This window comes from Daphnia carinata, chromosome 10, assembly GCF_022539665.2.
Source record: "Daphnia carinata strain CSIRO-1 chromosome 10, CSIRO_AGI_Dcar_HiC_V3, whole genome shotgun sequence".
Taxonomy (NCBI): Eukaryota; Metazoa; Arthropoda; class Branchiopoda; order Diplostraca; family Daphniidae; genus Daphnia; species Daphnia carinata.
This window is the reverse complement of record NC_081340.1, coordinates 5,385,917-5,405,284: the sequence shown is the minus strand read 5'-3', so window position 1 is coordinate 5,405,284 and position 19,368 is coordinate 5,385,917. Positions and strand designations below refer to the sequence as shown.

Sequence of the window (19,368 nt, the reverse complement as noted above, 5' to 3'; positions counted from 1 at the left end):
AAAAAAAAAAAGAAAAAAGGGAAACCTTGGGGCCCTCCTGTTGATTTTGTACTTTATTCATAACACGACCCTCGTGAAATAAAAAATGGCCTGGTGCTCCGCGCTAGGAAGAAAGAGAATTACATCGTCTTAACTTGCTAGGCCCTCTGCTGTTTTTTTTTTTGTTTTTTATTTATTTTTTTTTTTTGTTCAACGAGAAAATGAAAAGCCGGACGGCACGGACTGGGCAATTTTTGATGGACGAAGGCCGCCTTACACCCACCCTCATTTAGCCTACATTGCGTTATATTGAGCTATAAAAAAAAAAAAGAAAAAGAAAAGGGAAAGACAATGTCTCTCGGTCAGTTGTGGCGGCGGTTGTGGCTTCCTCGTATATATACTTTTATTTTATCATTCCTCCCGCTGCGAGAAGATTATACACACAAGGTTGCCGTGCGTGTGTGTCTGCAACATAATGGCAATGGGCATACAAGACAAGAAAAAGCTTAATTTTTCCTCTGTCTTAGACCTTACACGAGTTTAGTCTGCAACAAGAGCCACAGTCTGGTAGATACAAGTTAGAAAAAAAAAAAAAGACATTTTTCTCTTTTTTTTTTTTTTTTTTATCTCTTCTTTTGTGTGCGTCTGTTGTGTGCTCGGGTGTTGAAAAAACACCCCTGGAAAAAAAAAAAAACCCGGCAGGGTTTCTCTTTGCCCGTTGTTTTGGGTTAATTGCTACGAAATAATTGGCTTCTCTGGCAAGGTCTTCTTTTTATCACTAACCACTGTGTGTCTCTATCTCTTCTTTTTCTCTGACGTCCTATTATGGAGGTTTGGCACCTTTTCAGATCGACTCCAGACCGACGGTTTTTCTTTTTTTTTTTTTTTTTTTCCTTTTTTTAATCTCGAAAGGGAGAAGAAAAAAACCCGCCTCTATTCGGCAACTGTCGTGTTAACTGCCACGTCTGCTAATGCCTAATAATCAAAGCGATCCACCGACCCAAAGACAATTTCCCCACATTTCCTTCGATAACAAATGGAAACAAAAAGAGGCAAAAAAAAAAGGGAAGAAAATTCCATCAAGTGAGAAAGAAAAGAAAACAAAGGTTTTGATAGAATATTCGGGAATCTAATAGATTCCAAACAATTCTCTGCGATTCTGGTTTAGAGGTAAAACGTGTCCGATAACAAACATGCAGCCATCAAAGGAAAGAGATTTTATTTAAAAAGCCCGGCATGTTTTCGCTTTAACACATCCCAACGATCTCTTAACAATTTCTTTTTAAAAAATAAATAAAAGATTTCAAGTGATATGCTACGACATTGCAACAGATAAGCGTCTCGGCCCATAGAAATAGGGAAGTGGAGAAAGAACTTTCACGCGATAGCAAAGAAGGTTATTTTTAAAAAATAAAATAAAAAGAAAAGGTACAGACGATGTTTGAAATGTTTGGTAACTTTTCTTTTTATTTTTTTTTCTATTATCGTATTATTGCATAAGGAAAATGCGACAGTTTAAAGATCATTTTCTTAGTTGGCGAGTTTTTATTGCCATGTCCAGCAATATCGACAAATAAAAAACGGTGTGTGTGTCAATAAAAACGCCCGTTTCCTCGAAAAACTATTTTCTTATAACACCATTTAAGGGAATGAACTGAAAAACCCGGTGTGGGGCCTCTTTCGCTACTCGGGGTATTAAGCCTATTCATTCGGAATGGAAAAAAAGAAAAAAAAAAAAAAGAAATCCAGCTCTCCTTCCAACCGAACTAACCGTCACAGATGGATTTGTGAAGGTGAAGGTTTATTTAGGGTAAACAAGACGAACGATCTAGGTGGGAATTCCTTGATAAAAAAAAGAATGCTCTGTTCCGCATTATTATGTGCCACCCAGCTACTGGAACACGAGCAACGAAAAGGAATTTTTTTTTATTTTTTTTATTTTGTTTGTATTCCCAGCCATTGATTATAGACAACACGAAATGAAATGGGAGGAGAACAAGGACGAGAGAATAAAAAAAAAAAAAAAAAGGGTTTTCAAATAAATAAATAAAGAGGGTAGTAGTGTAGGAAAGTGATCTCAATCAGAGATATAAATGACCAGCTTTCCACATCATTTATTTCCAAAGATACGAGAGACAACACGCGAGGGAGAGAAAAAGAAAAAAAGGGCGGAGGGAATAAACAAGAAAATGGACTTGTCTTTCTCAGGCAGATTGGGTTACCATTGCGAGAAATGGGGGCCTATGCAAGATGCTGACACCTGGAACACGGTGTGTCATACGCCGTATTTCGACCTTACTTTATTTTCATTTTCTCCACAGGTAAAAAAAGAAAAATAAAAGGAATTATAAATCCCATTTTTTTTTTTGTTTCTTTTCTCAACAAGTGATGGGGTCAAAGGCAAGGAGTTTCATCTCTATTTTCAAACATTCTAACAAAGTCTAACCCTCTTTTTTTTTTTTTTTTTTTTTTTTTTTAAGACGGAAGAATGTGAAAAAAAAAGGCTTCTGCTAGCTGGAGGCATGTTATCTGATTGGCCCCGTCTTCCCTATTTTCTTTGCCAGCACGTCACTCGGGTTAATTCCAGTTCAAACTTGCCCTCCTCCTTTACCCCGTAGTCCCAAAGACGGTTTCATTAAAAGGTAAACAAAAAAAAAAAAAAAACAAAAAAAAAAGAAGAGAAAAGAGCCCAACAGCTGGCTAACCTGTTCTACGAGTCCCCTGTGTTTGGAATGAAATCAAGCTGATATAACATCATCATCATCTTCATCTCCTCTTTGCTCAACTGTTAATACGAAACGACAAGGGGAGGGACCCCCCCCCCCTTTTTTTTTTACCTCACCCAGACACCTTTCATTGTTTGAAACAGTTCAAATGTTGCGCCAGATGCCCGTCCTGTTTACTTCCTCGCCTTTTCTTTTTGTTAAACGTCTGTTTGAAATCGAATACGTACAAATACGGAGGGGAGCGATCAAATACGTCGTTTAAAAAAAAAAAAATCCAATTGTTAATCAAAGTTGGGTTGTTGGGTGCCCCAGAAAATGTCTATTGTGAACCGTTGCTGCAAATGATGCGAAATGATGAAGACTATTCGATTCAAACGTGCGCGCGCGTTCATCCTGCCCCCCCCCCTTTTTACTTGCAACTGTAATCTACCGGTCTTTTATTTATTATATTCAATATATATATAAATTTTATTTTTTAAAGTTTTGTTTGTGTGGCCCCGTCTTTTGCTGATGAATTGTTAAAAAAAAAAAAAAAAACGGATTCCCTTCGCGTTTTGTCGTCCGATGTTAAAGGAAACGTAAAATGTTGGGGGAGTGCGCTCGGGCCGATCTGGCAGAGCAGATTAATCGTTCCCTCGTCATATTGGACGCGCGGGGCAACATTTAATCAGCTTTGCTGCGACACACAATGACAGACTCTCTCTCTTTCTGTGTGTGTGCGTCGGGGAGGGGGAGGATAGGAGGGCGCAGCGGGGCAAGAAGAAGCCCACCGAGAGGCTCGAGGAATGAACTTTTTTTTTTTTTTTTTTTTTTTTAAATTTTATTATTATTTTTTTTTTTTTTTGCCCGGCCACAAAACAGAACTGAAAAGGAGGGAAAATGTTTAAAACCGTAGACGTGCGATTCAAATCGTGGGCGCTTAAAAGAGGGGGGAAAAGCCATTCAATTGAAAATTGGAAAATGTGTTGAATATGGATGCGCAAATGACGAGGAAACGGGAAGGGGGAGGTTGAAGAAGAAGATATATGCAGTAGCAGCAGTAATTTCAGAAAGCAAAAAAAAAAAAAAAGGAAAGCCTTCAAATAATGGTGATCATGAATCTACGACTTTTGCATGTCCTCCACCCGTCTGTCTCCCAGCGACCACCAAATACCAAATTTCATTTCAAAATTCAATTGCAATAATCCCCTCTTAGTTAAATAGGGAAGAAAAAAAAAAAAAAATGCTGCAACTCTGTCAGCAGTTTCATTATTCTTGCCCTTCTAAAGAAAAAAAAAAAAAAAAAGAAAGGGCGGGGGGCATATGTAACAGGGTCATTGCAGCATTTGGCCGATGAAACTGGAAACGAGAAATAACGAAACGGGGTGCAGAGGTCGGTAAGTAAGTTTACCGACTAGTTAATAAAGCATTCTAACCCCAATTTGCCCGGCTGTCACCGACTAGCAGCTCCTGCTCGTCTCCCTACTATTAGCGCCCCGCTAAAAAACGAAACGCCAACACGAGGAACAAAAATGAGCAACGTAAGTAGAAGAAAAAAAAACGACATCCTTTTGGCATTGAAAGTCAAAGACTTGTGTGTGACAGCTGGACCCCAACTCAGCAAAAAGAAGAGGAGAGAGAGTCCATTGCATGTGCGTGTTTCATCTGGAAGGCATCGGTTGCCCTGGACGACGGGTCCTGCGACCTGTTTCTCGTCAACCACACACTCTCACACACACAACAGATAGACAAGACACAAGAACGCGTAGATGAGGAGGGGAGAAGAAGAAGAAGAAGAAGAAGAAAAAAAAAAAAAAAATGCAATCAAAATGAGAGACTTACGAGGCTTTTTTTTTTTTTTTTTTCTCTTTTGGTACCTCACTCTAGTGGGTCGCAGTCGGTAGATAGTACAAGGTTAAGAATGCCGGCCCGCCTTTCAGGAAAAGAAACAAGACGGCCCTCTCAAAGAATAAAAAAAGAAAAAAAAAAAGAAAAAAAAAAATATACAGAGAGTGGGGTTCAATTTCTCAAAACTCTGCTGTATAATATGTTGTATAGATATTGAAAGAAGCCTTTTAAAATCTATACGGCATATCTACCGCGTGTCTAATTATTAAAACATTTCCGAAATGTAAATGACTAATGAGCGAAGGAAAGGAAAAGAAAACGAGACGGCGGGAAAGATTTTCGGTTGGAAATCTGCGTATGGATGTGTAGCACGCACGGAACGTTATTGACTTTTGTTCGACTGCGCCGTACGGCAACACACCCACACACCCACTGCACACGTCTCTTACATAATGAATGAAAATGTATTCAAAAGCGATAGGCAAAAGTTCGACTGTCCCGCACGTTGGAAAAAAGTAGGCGGCCGTCTCTTTCACGTGCGGTCATCTCCTCCGTTCGACACGCTACACAACATCCTGTCGCTAATCATTTATAAACGTACAACATCGTCCGTCTAAAGCCAAAACGAATCTACATCTTTACTTAAGACACTGCGGTGCGCAATTCCCTCCGTTCCATCTCAACGTGCGTGACACGCAACTTCTTTCTTCTTTCTTTTTTTTTTTCTTTCTTTCCTTTTTTCATCATTCCCTCAGTCCCCAACCCAATGTCACGATCCGCTACGACAAACTTCTCCATCTCCCCGTCTTTCAACGGAAGAAAAAGAAAAATAATAAAACGATAATAATATAAAAAAAAAAAAAAAAAAAAAGGGAAAAAGTCTTTTCCCCCAAAACGTTCACCGGAGAGACGGGAGGAGGGTAGAGCCACTTTGGATTCGTTACTCATTCAGTGCACGATAGTTCAATGTTAGTCTGCTAGTTATATAGGCTCGATCGTCCCCAAGTCGCCCAAAACCACTGACTTCCTTACCTACCCCCACCCCCCCCCTCTTACTATACCTTCAATGTTTTCACGTTCATGAATAATCAGCCATCAACTCGGGATGAGATTAGAACGGCCGACGGACTCCTCCGGTCAAAAAAAAAAAAAAAAAAAAAAGATAAATAAATAAAAAATAAAAAGGGAAATGTTTTTATCGGTTGATATACGAGTGGGTGTAGTGAAGCCGAATAGGAGAAAAACAAAAAAAAAAAAAATGGGTCTGCTAACAAGCCGGCGTATGACAGACCTTTTTTTTTTTTTTTTCTTCGTAGAGTGAGATATCATTCTTGAATTTGGAGGAGCATCCATCATGATCCAAACAGTCAAAAGTCACTACATTTTCTCGAACCTGATGGGGGGGGGGGGGGAGGGCTTGTAATAATAATCGCCGTCGCGCCGTTCCCTTCTTTTCCCCCCCCCCTCTATTCCTTGTTGTGATTTCTCGGCCCTCCAAATCGAAATGGGACAACGACGGCGACGATGACGACGAACAAGTTCATCCATCATCCGGAGCTAATGGATTGAGAGAACAGAGAGAAACTCCAACAAAAAAAAAAAAAAAAAAAAAGATACCAAGAAAATGTGTCCTTCCCTCCCATCTGATCTAGTTGCTTGTTTAGATGGGGAGGGAAGGCAAATATATATATATATATATATATATATATAAGCCGTAGGCGACGTAACACGGCTGATTGGGTCGTCCGTTTCCATCAAGTCGTATACCACCTCTTCTTTTTCCCCGTTTTTTTTTTGTTTGTTTTTTTATGGCTGAAAGACGCACATCCCCAAAAAGCATCCTCCCGCCCCCTCGCCAAACAGGAAGCAGACTGGCGCATTGTGTAACATCGAGAGAACGGATACATAGAGACGCAGTTTATCCAACCAAACTACAAATCAATCGGAGATCAGAGAGAAATAGAAAATCGTACATTCTGCTGCTAAAATGCGAAAGCTGTCAGCTTCGAAAGAGGTCGCCTTTTTCTTTTCTTTTTTCTTTCAGAATATTTTATAACCTACTCTATACTACCCCCTGCCGATGAAAGATTAACGATGCGACGGGGGTAAAGGACGACTCAAGAAAATGAAAAAAAAAATACCGAAAAGAATGCAAAGAAAGATGTCGGGTCATTTCCACTCGTTTTCATGGCTGTTCTTCGACAATACCATTAAAATGTTGTTTTTTTTTTCTTTGTTTTATTCGACCTATATTTTTTTTCTTCTTCGCCATCGAAACTTGGCGCAGACAATGGGACGACGAGTAGCAGACCGGAATGAATCGGACGGAACGAATGAGTTTTTGGCCTTTTTCCTTTCTTTCTTCTTATTACCCAACGTCTCAATACAACAATTTATTTAACGCCAATGTCAACGAAAATTCAAAGACTGGCCACACACGTCGAATCTCGCCCCTCCACGATACAAGTGCCCCAAGGTTTCACGCTCACGCTGTGTCCTCAAACGGTCCTACGACTTCTTTTCTTTTTTTCTTTTAAATAGCATTTAAAGAAGGTGGTGGTTGGTGGTAAAAAAAAAAAAAAAATAATAAAAATAAAAGAAGAATAAAAGAGAGGACTGGAAGAAAGAGAAGTTTTTTTTTTTAACATCTCACGACGGCAGTTCCTTCAACCGTGACACGTCGTAAAGTTTTCTTGGTTGTTGCACAAGGCAGCAACAGAAAGAAAAGGTCACCCAAAATAAAAAAAAGCCATACATAACGAAAAAAAAAAAATATATATACGTATATATATATAAATACAGACAAATAAAACAAGAATTATCATAACGAGCCATCGCTGTAGTGGACAAAATAAACCGTTTTCTTTTTCTTCTTCTACACACAAAAAAAAAAAAAAAAAAAATCGTGACTGTTTCTCTTCCCATTTAACCCAAATTTTTATGTGTCCACTCTTATTATTTTCATTTTTTTTTTTTTTTTTTTTTTCCAATTCCGCTCACCACCACCACCTTTTAAATCAGTTCAAGATTGGTGTTGATCAATCAACGCAACCCCTACCGACTGGAGAGAAAAAAAAAAAGGGGAACCTGGACAGACTTAGTGGTACCATCAACAAGGGAGGAGAGGAAAATCACGATCCAGCGGGAGCAAGAGGCAAAGAAGAGATCCTAGTTCTTCCCTTAATTGAAACAGTCAGAGCTGCTCGAATGCCCATTGTAACTTTTTTTTTTTTTTTTTTTTCCAACGCGGGGGTAGTAGTAGGTTAGCAGTAAAAAAAAAAAAAAAAAAAAAGAACAAAAATTACAAGTGAGAGTAAATCGTAGCTACCGCGTACTCGCGGAGACCGTCTCCACAGATTGGAGGGAATCCATCACGAAACCAATCAGGAAAACCGGGAGGGAAACAAAGCAGAGCGAAGAAGAATTACTTTTTGTTTTTGGCCCCAAAGTTTTCTTTATTTTCTACCTACTGGCTATGTTTGTTCCCTTCGCTTTCCCAAAGGCTACACGTCAAAAGCAAACGAACCAAAAAAAAAAGAAAAAAAAGAAAAGAGATCGGACCGAGAGAAAATGATCTTCAGTTCATTTTCCAATTCTCTCATTTGAAATTATGTTCTTATTACAACAAAAAAAAAAAAATAAATAAATAAATACAACAAGAGAGCGCACAGGCATAGGGGCGTGGTGGGTGGTGAAGAGCACCGGCACAAGATGACTAGACACACAACAAACAGATGCGCATATACATAGTCGTGTGTATCCCCAAAGTTCGTAACGAGATCCTTCAGGGCTAAAGACGGCCCCGCTCTATAGCCCCGTCTCTTAGTTTGTTTGTGTGCATATGTGTGTGTGTGTGTGTGTGTGTGCGTGTGTGTAAAGAGAGACTAATTGCGACCGGACGAACGAACCCTCCTAGCCCTCCAAGAAAAAAACACGCACACAAAAATTAAGTTTCAATTTTTTTTCAAAATAAAAAAGAAAAGAGAAAATGAGAAGAGAAAATCATCATCGTTTGTAATGAAACGAGATGATATTGCTTCAGATGGCGAGATAGGACGATTTAAAAAAAAAAAAGGAAGACGTGGAGGGCCAACGGATCCTATTCACTTCAAGATAAGACATTAAGCGTCATTATCGTCGGCAGAATCGCATCATATTAAAAAAACAAACGGCACATGTCCCTAAAGCTCCTCCATCTATCGACTTGTTTTTCTTTTCTTTTCTTTTTTTTTTTGGCCCACTTGGTTTCATTTCCTTTTTTTTTTTTATTTGCGCGTCTTATTAGCTAATGTCACTGACGTTGCTAACCAGGCAATGGGTAACAATAGTCTTGTGTGACATACGATCCTTAAAAGAGGAAAAACAAGCAAGAAAGGAAGGGGAAAAAATATGTCACCAAAGAAAAAAAGAAAAAGAGTCCTATTGCTAAAGGAATGGGGGAAAAAATGTATACAAGAGGCAGGACAGGTGAATAATAATCGAATTATGTCTGCGGGAGTCGTGAGAATTCTTTGAAACTTGGGCGACGAAAATTCAAAATGACACAGGAATTAATTCAAAATTCCAAGAAATGGGAAAATTATCCACACACACACACACACACACGAAAAAACGAAGAAAAAAGACATTCGAACACGCACTGACTCGTGTCTGTTTCATTTTACAATTTTCGCGGACTATCGCCATTTTACTGCGGACCACTCACGAACGAATTCGAATCTTTTTCTTCGCACCGCCACACCGTTGAAAAAAATGCGATTTAAACAAAACAAAAAAACAAATCTCCAACTTGATTACTATTATTACGATGGCGCGCGCCACGGACTCAAACAATCGATAGAAGCCAGTCTTCCTTCGTCAATTCAATCTGGATCGAAACCACCGTCAAACGAAGACCCATTCCAACACACACACACACACACACACACACACACACACACAGAATAAAAAAAAAGAAGAACAAGAGCAAATTTCCCAAGTGAGCCACCATCATGTGCCCCCAATAACGAAGATCATGTCAGTCGACTTGAGGTCATCGTTGCGCCTCTTAAAAAGACAATCATCATTTCTCCGCGTCTCGTTCGTGAGAGAGAGAGAGAGAGAAAGGACGACATTTATATGTCTTGACCATTTCGGCCGTTGTTGTGTTCTATCTCCCCCCCCCCTCCACCAACAATAGAGTGGTGGCGTGGTATATAACGCACCAAGTCGTCTGTGTACAAGGGCCCATCGGTTGTTCGGCCAGCCTTAACGTGACCACCACGACCCCCTACCCTCCTCCGCTTGACTGCCGAACACGAGCGGGACACGCAACTCGTCTGTGTCGTTCACAATGGCCACATAACTTTGAACGCTTGAGAGCTCATATACACGTATGTATCTATGTACGTTTCTTTTATATCCGCGTATTTATATGCCCGACATTCTCGTTTCACAATTCCATATAAATAACGTTGAAAGTAGAGATTGTGTGACATTTACCTTGACTTTGGTGAACGACGGCTAGAAGAGTAGTCCCCAAATGTGAGATGATCAACTGCGATAAATGATGAATTTGACACCCGACAGTCTGCAGAGAAAAAAAAACAAACAAAGATCCTTTGATGAGTTTGAGGAACAGGAGACACTTCAAGAGACACACACACACACACACAAAATCACTGATGTACACGCGATTTAGTTTGCGGACTTTCACACACCAAAGTTAGCGAGGAACTAAAAGAGAGAGAGAATGGACAGGGGAAAAAAAAAAATGAGCGGAACGAATGGCAAAACACAACGTCCGCTAGCCACCAAGGCTCGACTCTCTCTGAACACAGTCCAGGTTCAACCAGGTTCTTTACACTCTGATGGAGCTGGCGCATGGGGCGGACTCTCGTGCACAGCTGTGCATGTGTTCGATAGCAAAGAACGGATGGAAGTTTTTTTGCTTTTTTTTTTTTCAGGGGGAGGTTGAAGCCCAGTGCTACATCCCGTAGAGTACACCCGCGCAACGCTAAAATCCAACCGCCGTTAGTAATATTGAAAGCCCTAAAAATAAAACAAAACCTTCCTCTTTTTCATCTTGTTATTCTGAAACAGAAAAACCTGTACAGATTTTGCTGATTTCATTTAGTTTTTTAGTTTTTTTGGTTTCCCCTCTGTCGCAGACGCACATCGATCCTGGGAATTGTGATCTTTCACTTCTCAGTTTAAAGTCTTTTCCTCGTTCGTTTCGTGATGGATGGATGGATGGATGGATGGATGGATGGATAGAAAAGCAAAAGAGCCGCATCAGAGCGTCGGTAATGTTGTCTAAACGGGCCGCAAAAAAATTGTGACAACCTCCAAAATGGAAACGATAAGAAAATAACCGACAACCTTCAGGTGTTTTTATCATTATTATTATTATTATTTTTTTTTTTTTCAATAAACTACGATCGTAAAACGGCAACATAATATCGCGAAAAGAAAAAGGCGAAAAAAAAAAATGCTATCAAAATGATGATGATGATGATTACATTGCGGTTTTTTCTCACGGACTAGCAAACAAAAACAAATTGTGGCGGGGTTTCCTTTCAATGAAACACATACCTTAGCGCCACATTCAATTTGCCCGTTATGTTTTGTCCGAATCATTATTTTTTGTTTGTTTGCGGCCCTCGTTGACGAACGGGAAAGAACAAAAACGGCAAAAAAAAAAAAAGGCGAATCGCAAAAGAAAAAAACAAACAAAAACAAAAAAACCGATAGCCTCGTTTGTTTTATTCTTCCACTCCTCGACCCTGCGCTTGTGTGTAATGGATCAAATAGAAGCGTGTAATCTCAAGACGGTTGGGATGATAACATATATCACGATACTCTGCTTATGCATCTTTTGTAGCAGACGTCATTTTCTCTGCAGTATGTAATTAGCCGTACCTTTTTTGGCGCGGGAATTTCGATTTTCCCAAAATGTATTTATATTTATATATAAATATTTTTTTCAAGATAGGTACAAGAGCAGCTTTCTTTTTCTTTTGTATCAATGCCACATTCTCTACCACTACCACCACTTACGAATACATAAATTCTGTTATTTTCTTTAGCGATTTGTTTCTTCCACGTCAACGGACTCACACACACACACACACACACACACAGCCCAGGTGAAAATCCCCATTTTCCAAAACTGAAAAATAAAAAAACGTGCTGCCATTGTCCCGGCCAAAAATTTCCTATTCATCTTTAGCTCCGGCTCGGTTTTTTTTTTTTTTTTTTTTTTTTTTTTTAAAGAAACACAGCAAATCGTCTGTTAACCTCCCGCCACAAAAATTGCACTTGTACGGTAAAAGCCCCTTTTTTTTTTTTTTTTTTGTTTTTGTTTTGGCGCTATGGAAAATGAGAATGCATCATCTTCTCCTTTCATAAGATTCTTTTTGCTCAGCAGACGGAGAAAACAAAAGAAAAGAATAATTTTTTGTTTTGCTGATTGAATGACCCCGTGCGCAGGATAGATAGGTTCACACCTGCGAGCTAATCGGCGTGAAACTTGACCATATCCAGTCAAAGCTGCGTTATGGTTCACACCTTTCCTCTCTTATCTCCGTTCGCCCATTTCCAAATGAATGGGCTGGCGCGCGCGCGCGCTCGCTTATATTGCACATGAATATAATTAGCATCAGCTGGCCAGGCGCCTGCGCAAGACACTGGGGGCCGCAGGTGAGAATTGCTAAACCCAAGAAAGAGAAGGAAAAAAAAAAAAAGGCAATCAAAACTCAAACAGTGGAAGGTGTTGGGCAGGGACAAAAAAAAAAAGAGAGAATTTTCGTGTTATCTAATTTGGTTGAAGGGCCCATCATAACGAGAAATAAAAAATGACAGTTCAGTAATTGCAATTTTCTTTTTGGCTACGGTTTTGTCTATGACGCCAGCGTCAGAAATAGCGGCCAAGTGAGAAAACGCGTCAAAAGAATGCGAGAGAAAACATTAGACAATTATAGAGGCGCTAATTGTAAACGATAACTACTTGGCCAGAAATCTATTAGTTTCAACGTTTGGCATCGTTTACCAAGAAAAAAAAAAAAAATGATGATGAATAACTTGAGTCATTCAGGATGAACAAAATTTAAACAACGACACAAAAATCTATGAAAAATTATGTTTTAAAAAGGCCGATGGAAAAAAAAAAAACATATTGGCGACAGGTGTGTAGTAGGTGTGCGAGACGACATCCTGCAGAGATCCGACCCAAGTAAAAAAAAAAAAAAAAGGACTCAATTCTAACCTTTGACCAGATGTCGTCCTCACTCCCACTTTGAAAAATAAGAATTTTATTTTTTGTCTTTCTACTCGATGCATCCCCAAGTATTTTCAAAGCTCTTCCATCACGCCCAGTTTTTCTACACGTTTGACAGCTTCACGCATCAACCATTATTCGATTTTGTTTTTCTCTCGATCCGTCTTTATCTGTTCTATTCCCCAACACAGACAAACCCATTTGGCCCCGGAAATGTGGAGGACGGTAGAAGAAGAAGAAGAAGGAGAAAAAAAAGTCCCTTTATCGATCGCATTCATCAATTCGACTCTTTAAAGAACGAAAAAAAATTGGATTTGACGATTCAATCAAAGGTTAGTAGATAGGTCAGATGCCTATTTTCATGCATTCAATGGAACACAATGTTACTTGTCGTCTCCTGAACGCGATGCTAATTGGAAAAGAATGCAACAACTGAGGCAAGCAACTCTACGCATATCTCCCACTAGCAGCTGTGGCTTTCCCAATAATTGGGGGGATACAAAAAAAAAAAGGTCTGGTTCAGTGGCCTTTTAACCCGACCATAAAGAATAAAAAATAAAATAACAAACACACACACACACAAAAAAAAAAAGGGAAAATAAAAATCGTTTGTAGGCTTTGCGCACTGAGGCAAAGACCTAAATAATCAGATGATAATACCAACACAAAAGCCATACATACAAGTGGAGAAAAAAAAAATAAAATTGAGGTACAGGTTTCCCATGTACATAGTTATAGAGATGCAAGAGGAAAAAGAAAAAAAAAAAAAAAAAAAAAAAAAACTAAATTATTTCCAGGGACGGAAGTGGTGGGGTGTGTTCCATCTTCCGCACACCGTACATAAATGTATATGATTCCGTGCGTATTGTCACACAACTGCATAGAGGGGGGGGGCAACCGGATTCGGACAATAGGCAATCCCCGAAAGCGTAGCTATAACGCACCTCTATATATATAGTTAGTATACAGTAACAATCCGTAGTGGGCCACTGTATAAAATATATATCCATCCTCCCCTCTCTCTCTCTCTCTCTCTCTCTGTCCGTGTGATATAAACTATAAAGTCGCCAGGATATGAACAGGGAGGGATTTTCAAGTGATATAACGTCCCATTATAATACAAAAAGCGTGCATGTGTGTGTGTTGTTCCTGTCATAACGCATTCTGACATTCAAGCGAAAAATAAAAAGATGACACACAATGGCGTCCGTCTGAAATGTTGGAAATTCATCCGAGAGTGCACTCTTTCTTCGCAGAGAAGCCAAAAGCTTCCAATTGAATCACATATACACAGAGCGCAGTTGGAGAAGAAAGAAGTCGGAATTGACAATAGGCTTCGAGTTCGTCCTCCCCACAAATAGAAAAAGACCTTTTTTTTTTTTTCTTTTACGAATCGAAGACTAAAAACTAGAAAAGAATTGAAAGAAGGGGCCAGCCATGATGATATTATTATTATTATGATTATTATTTCTCTTCTTTTTTTTTCACGTTCACTATAGGAAGAGAGAATAAGATGGCGAGGCAATACACACATCTTTTTTTACTGATTGCTCTATTGTCCATCGGCTTCTCTTAACAAACGTCACCAGTCGAAGTCCCCCTCCTAAAACCATCCAAGATGGCACCAGCATCATTCCTCCCTTTTTTTCATATTTTTTTTTTACTTTGGCATCCAAAATTGAATCGAGTTACACTTAGCTTTTTCTTTTTTACTATTATAAACACAACAAACTGAAGGGGGGGGGGAGAAAAAGACTCTCGTGAAATAAAATAAAACGAATTCAATCGTACTCGTTTTGTTTGAGTCGCTGTCACGGCCTAGGGTAAGAAAGTCCTTCAATTCGATCTGTCCAATAAAGAAGGCAAAATAAAATAAAAATAAAAACGAGACAACAAGGCCTACGATATTAAACAACAGGGCGGATATGGGAATTCAAAAGACACCAAACTCCCAAGTTTCTATAAAGAAGCGACCATCAGCTCTATAGAGTTGAATATCAAAGCCGTTTTTCCCCCAAAAAATATTAAAAAAATAAAAATAAATCCAACTGGTTCGTCTGTCACTGACGGCCCTTCTCCGTATGGTGACAGACAGATGAGAGAGTGGCACACAAAGTGTGTAGTGTCAGTTGACATCACATTCTCGCATCGCTGATTTTCGAAATTAAACATTTTAGGGGAAGGGGGGGGGGGACCATATGTTTTGAATCCGAATTTCTTCCTTACCATATAATCCAACCAGCTTTTCTCTATCCAGCCGGAATGTGGCGACATGAGTCTTTTCACAGCCTATGTAGTAACAAACAGACTCTCAGGAATGTCTCAGCTTTTGTTGCAGTCAAACATCAAAAGATGTTGTCATTTCAAACGGGACTCACTTTTCTTGCCAACATTTTTCTTTTTTCTTTTTTTTTTTTTTTTTTTCTGTCTGCTCCTCTCATCAGTGAACTCACGTCGGCTCCTACACACATATGCAGTACCCTCGCTCTTACTCAAAATGACTGAATGTGTATCGACTTGAAAACTTGATCGATAAGCTTCGCACAGACGGCGACGAAACGATACGCAACACGCCATGAACATTGGGGTATAGCCTTTTTTTTTTCTTTTACTTATTGGAAAAAATATATGTACAACAGCGGGAGGAAGGGGGGTGGGAGGTATGTGGGTTGCTCTTTTTTTTTTTCCTCTCTCGGTTTGCCGTATGATCAAAGTAGAAGTCGAATGACGTGTCTTGTTTTGCAGACGAGAAAAAAAAAAAGAGAGAGAGGAAAGTCTTATTCGCCTCTCTCTAAGGACTTGACATACGGCCTACTTTGCATCGTCTACATCTTTATTTGTATATGTTTATATTTACGACTGTCAAGAGTGCCGTTATAATAGAACTCACCGACGGATGAAATTCCGTCCCAACTTCCCTTTTTTTTTTTTTTTTTTTTTTTTTTTTAACTTTTTCCCCGCTCCCAACGCACCGACATTTCCCTTTCTGTCGGAAACTCTAAAAAAGTCAGAGTCTTCTGTGACACTTGGCAAGTCACGCTCCTCTCTGTCGGCTTGTTATACTAGACTAGATCCCTTTTATTTGTTCATTTCCTCCTTCTTTATTTTCTTCTTCTGCTTCGTGACACGGCGAATCAACGCATCAAATATTGATGTCGCAAAATAGCCCACTCTCCGGCTCTTGTTTATTTATTTAAACGCGGACTTTTGCGTCATTGGCTACGATTAAAATTAACTTTGATCAATAAACAAACACCCATCGATCGCCTTTACTTTGTTTTTTTTTTTCAAACAAAAAAGAAAATAAGAAGGAAAATCAAAGCCGAAGCGATGCCCTATTTTCAAATCATTTCAAATGTTCCCGCCATAAAGAGGACCCCTCTGTACCGCTCGAGTGTAACGTCCAGTTTTTTTCCCCCGTGTTTGACGGATTAAAAAGGGGTTTGCTCTCTTTCGTTTCCCATTGATCTCCTTTATTACACCTCAACGAATCCGGTTATATTAACGGCATGTATAGCTTGTCCCCTCCCCAGCTACTCCCACACACACACCCGGGTGATAACGAAAAACAAGAACAAGGAGCTTATATTTAGACGGCCACGTAGGTGGCCAAGTTTCTATCGTGTTAGTTTGACGCATGTTATCCAACACAAAAAGGTGTTCACAAACACACACACCGTTTTTTTTTCTTTTGTTGTTAGGTAGGCAAGAAGGAAGCCCCGATGGGAGTCCACCCTCAAAAAAAAAAAAAAACCCTCAAAAAAAAGGAAAACTAATAATTTTCCTTATTTTTTATTTTATTTTTTTTTTTTTAAACAAAGAACAAAAAAAAAAAAAATTTGAGTCAATAATAAACCTCCCCGAGTGTTATGCGCGTATAGTTTTAAAGAAGAGAGGTAATACAATGCCGACATCCGGAATATAGTGGACGTCAGTCGAGAAGGGAGGAAAAAAAAAAGGTGAAGGGACAGGAGGACCCAACAAAAGAGGCACACAAAGAGACAGAGGGGGTGAAGGCAAAAGGAGAGCTTAGTTTTTTCTATACTAGAACTAAAGGTCTTTAATACTACACTCTACTGGTTGTCTCCAAAATGTTCTGTCTTATGGCTGTGTGTGCTATTTCTTTTGTTGTCACAGCATGCCATCGGACGGTGATGGCCCCATGTTCAATGTCATCTCCAATCGAAAGTTAAGTGGTGCTGCTCCGGCCAACACAAGAACAAAAAAAAAAAATAGAAGAAGAAGAAGAAGAAAAAACCTCTTCTCTTTTTTTCTTGTTGTCTGTCTCCCTGTCCCTCTCTGCGGGAGGGCCGAGTGTGTCCTCAATCACTCGAAAGAAAAATATAAAAAAAAGAAACGAAACGAGAAAACAAGAAAAGCTTTTTCCTTGTCGTCCTCCTCCCTCCTTGTTGGTGTTTAAAACACAATCGCCGAGACTATAGAGGATCATCATCATCGAACAAGACGACAACAAAGCGACTACACAGTACCGTGCGTATCACGCTCCCATCCGATTGCTTGTTGTCAACTTGTCCAACTCTTATTCCCCCCTCTCACGTTTAGCTAGCAAAGTGAAACGATGGAAAATAGATGTACACGGGAAAAAGCCGTGGGGAGAAGACGTGTAGGTGGAGTGTAATATGAAGCCCGTTGGCTAACCGCAGTGCAGTAAGTACCTTTTGCCCATTTGGGTAAGAAAAATAGATCTCATGAAAAAAATACCGTAAGCAGTGAAAAAAAAGGGGGGGGGGGAACCATCCAGCTTGTGCGATGAGCACGCTTTTGTCTCTTTTTATTTCTTTTCGGGGTTTCCAAACAGCACTTGGGATCCCCCTCTGTTTTTTTTTTTTTTTTTTTTTTTTAAACAAGGAAAAAGGGATAGACATTACAGCACAAGTCGCTTCCTTTTTTTTTTTTTTTCCTGAATTATAATCAAAAGACACACAACCCACCCAGCCGGCCCTAAAAAAATAAAGCAGCCCCCCTTTCATATTATTATTTTTTTTTTGTTCGGTTCTTTTGCGTCACTAGCGCGCACGTCGTCTAAAATGGATATGCGAGCAATGAGAAGCAGAGGGTCGGACCAGTGCGCATTTCATTCGATCTATAGTGTACACGGGGAGCGCACACAGCACGTGACTTTTATGATGCCCCATCAAACCATATTGCATTGAAAATGATGGCGAACGCACGCCAGATGCTGCTTGCATCCTCACCGTCGAAAGCAGAAAGAGGGAGGTACACTACAACAACTACTACTACCAAAAATTTGCATCGAAATTGGCGAAATTTTTCCTTTTCTTCACCATTTGAAGAGAACGACACCCGAGGCACCAGACCGGGTCTTTAAAAAAATATATATACGACTACTTACTGCACATCATGTTTTATGTATAACTGTCAAAAAATGCAAACGGAAAAAAAATAGTCGTCGTTTAAGGCAAAAATGCAATTTGACTATTTCTTTTGCCGGCCATTCACCATACGAAGTAGTTATACAATCTGGTTAAAAAAAAAAAAAAAAAAAAAAAGAATAGCCTTCCCACTGTTTGTAAAGAGGAAATAAGAAAAAAAAAAAAAAAAAAAAAAAAAAAAACAAGAAACAAGGTCATTAGGTAAAGAAGCTTTTCGGGTTCAATGTTTGTTCAAATTGTTGACCGCCCATCAAAGCCAACAGTCATAAGGAACGTGCCTTATGTCCGTCTCCTCCTCACACTACTGACTTCAGAAGAGGTCGTCCTTCTTTTCAGGGCACTATAAGACACACGCACTCGAGTTACAGTTACACAGGTAGTAGTTTATTTTTTTTTTTTTTTTCTTCCTTTTTCTTTAACTACTACTATTGCTACCTCCGCCCTTCTTTTTCCCCGACGTGTTTCGCTCCTGGACGTACACAATTCTCTTCCATGAGCGAGGGTTGGAAAACTGTCTACTTCACTTGTCCCTGTCTGTCTTTTTAAAACTAGTTCAAACAACCGACGATTAAAAAAGCTCTGAAAAACACATTCTTCCCTTCTACCTTTTCCCTCCCTTAGTGCTTGTGTGTTATCCCCTTGGAAAAGGAGATGAAGTAGAAAAAGAGAGACAACTATGTGATGGTAATCGCATTTTCCCCCCCAACGTCTGTACAGTAGCAGAAAAAGTAATATAGTTCAAAAAGAAGGCGGCAATGAATAGAAAAGAACGTTGTAAGGGGAAAGAAAAAAGGTGGAACGACATTATATTTCCTTAGTCGTCCACTCCAAATGGCTACTTTATCAACACGATAAAAAAAAAAAAGGAGGAAGAAGACGGACAGCTAAAAGAGGAGGAACAAGTTAACCCGCATAGATTTCCAAGTGGATAGAGACAGAAAATTATAACGCCAGTAGAATCTGCTGTCTTTTTCTTGCCGACCACTTGACAGAAACACAATCGTTTCCCAATCCAATTCCCCCAGACTTATTAACGGGCCAATATAAACCTTAAGTATCCCTTGTGTTGTGCTGGAAAACCTTTTTTTTTTTTTTTTTTTTTTTTTTTTTACATTCTCGTAGGCGGCGCACAGGAAATTGGAGGATCATTCAGATTTTATTGATT

At 39.5% G+C, this 19,368-nt stretch overlaps 1 protein-coding gene across 1 annotated transcript in view; it reads right to left on the bottom strand.

Annotated features, from left to right (window-relative positions):
* The window catches only part of LOC130695948 (uncharacterized), a 50,027-nt gene that overhangs the window by 15,898 nt on the left and 14,761 nt on the right, over positions 1 to 19,368 (bottom strand). The window contains exon 3 of the mRNA XM_057519019.2: positions 10,014 to 10,101. The gene's annotated coding sequence lies outside the window, so the exon portion shown is untranslated. The remainder of the gene's footprint in view (positions 1 to 10,013; positions 10,102 to 19,368) is intronic.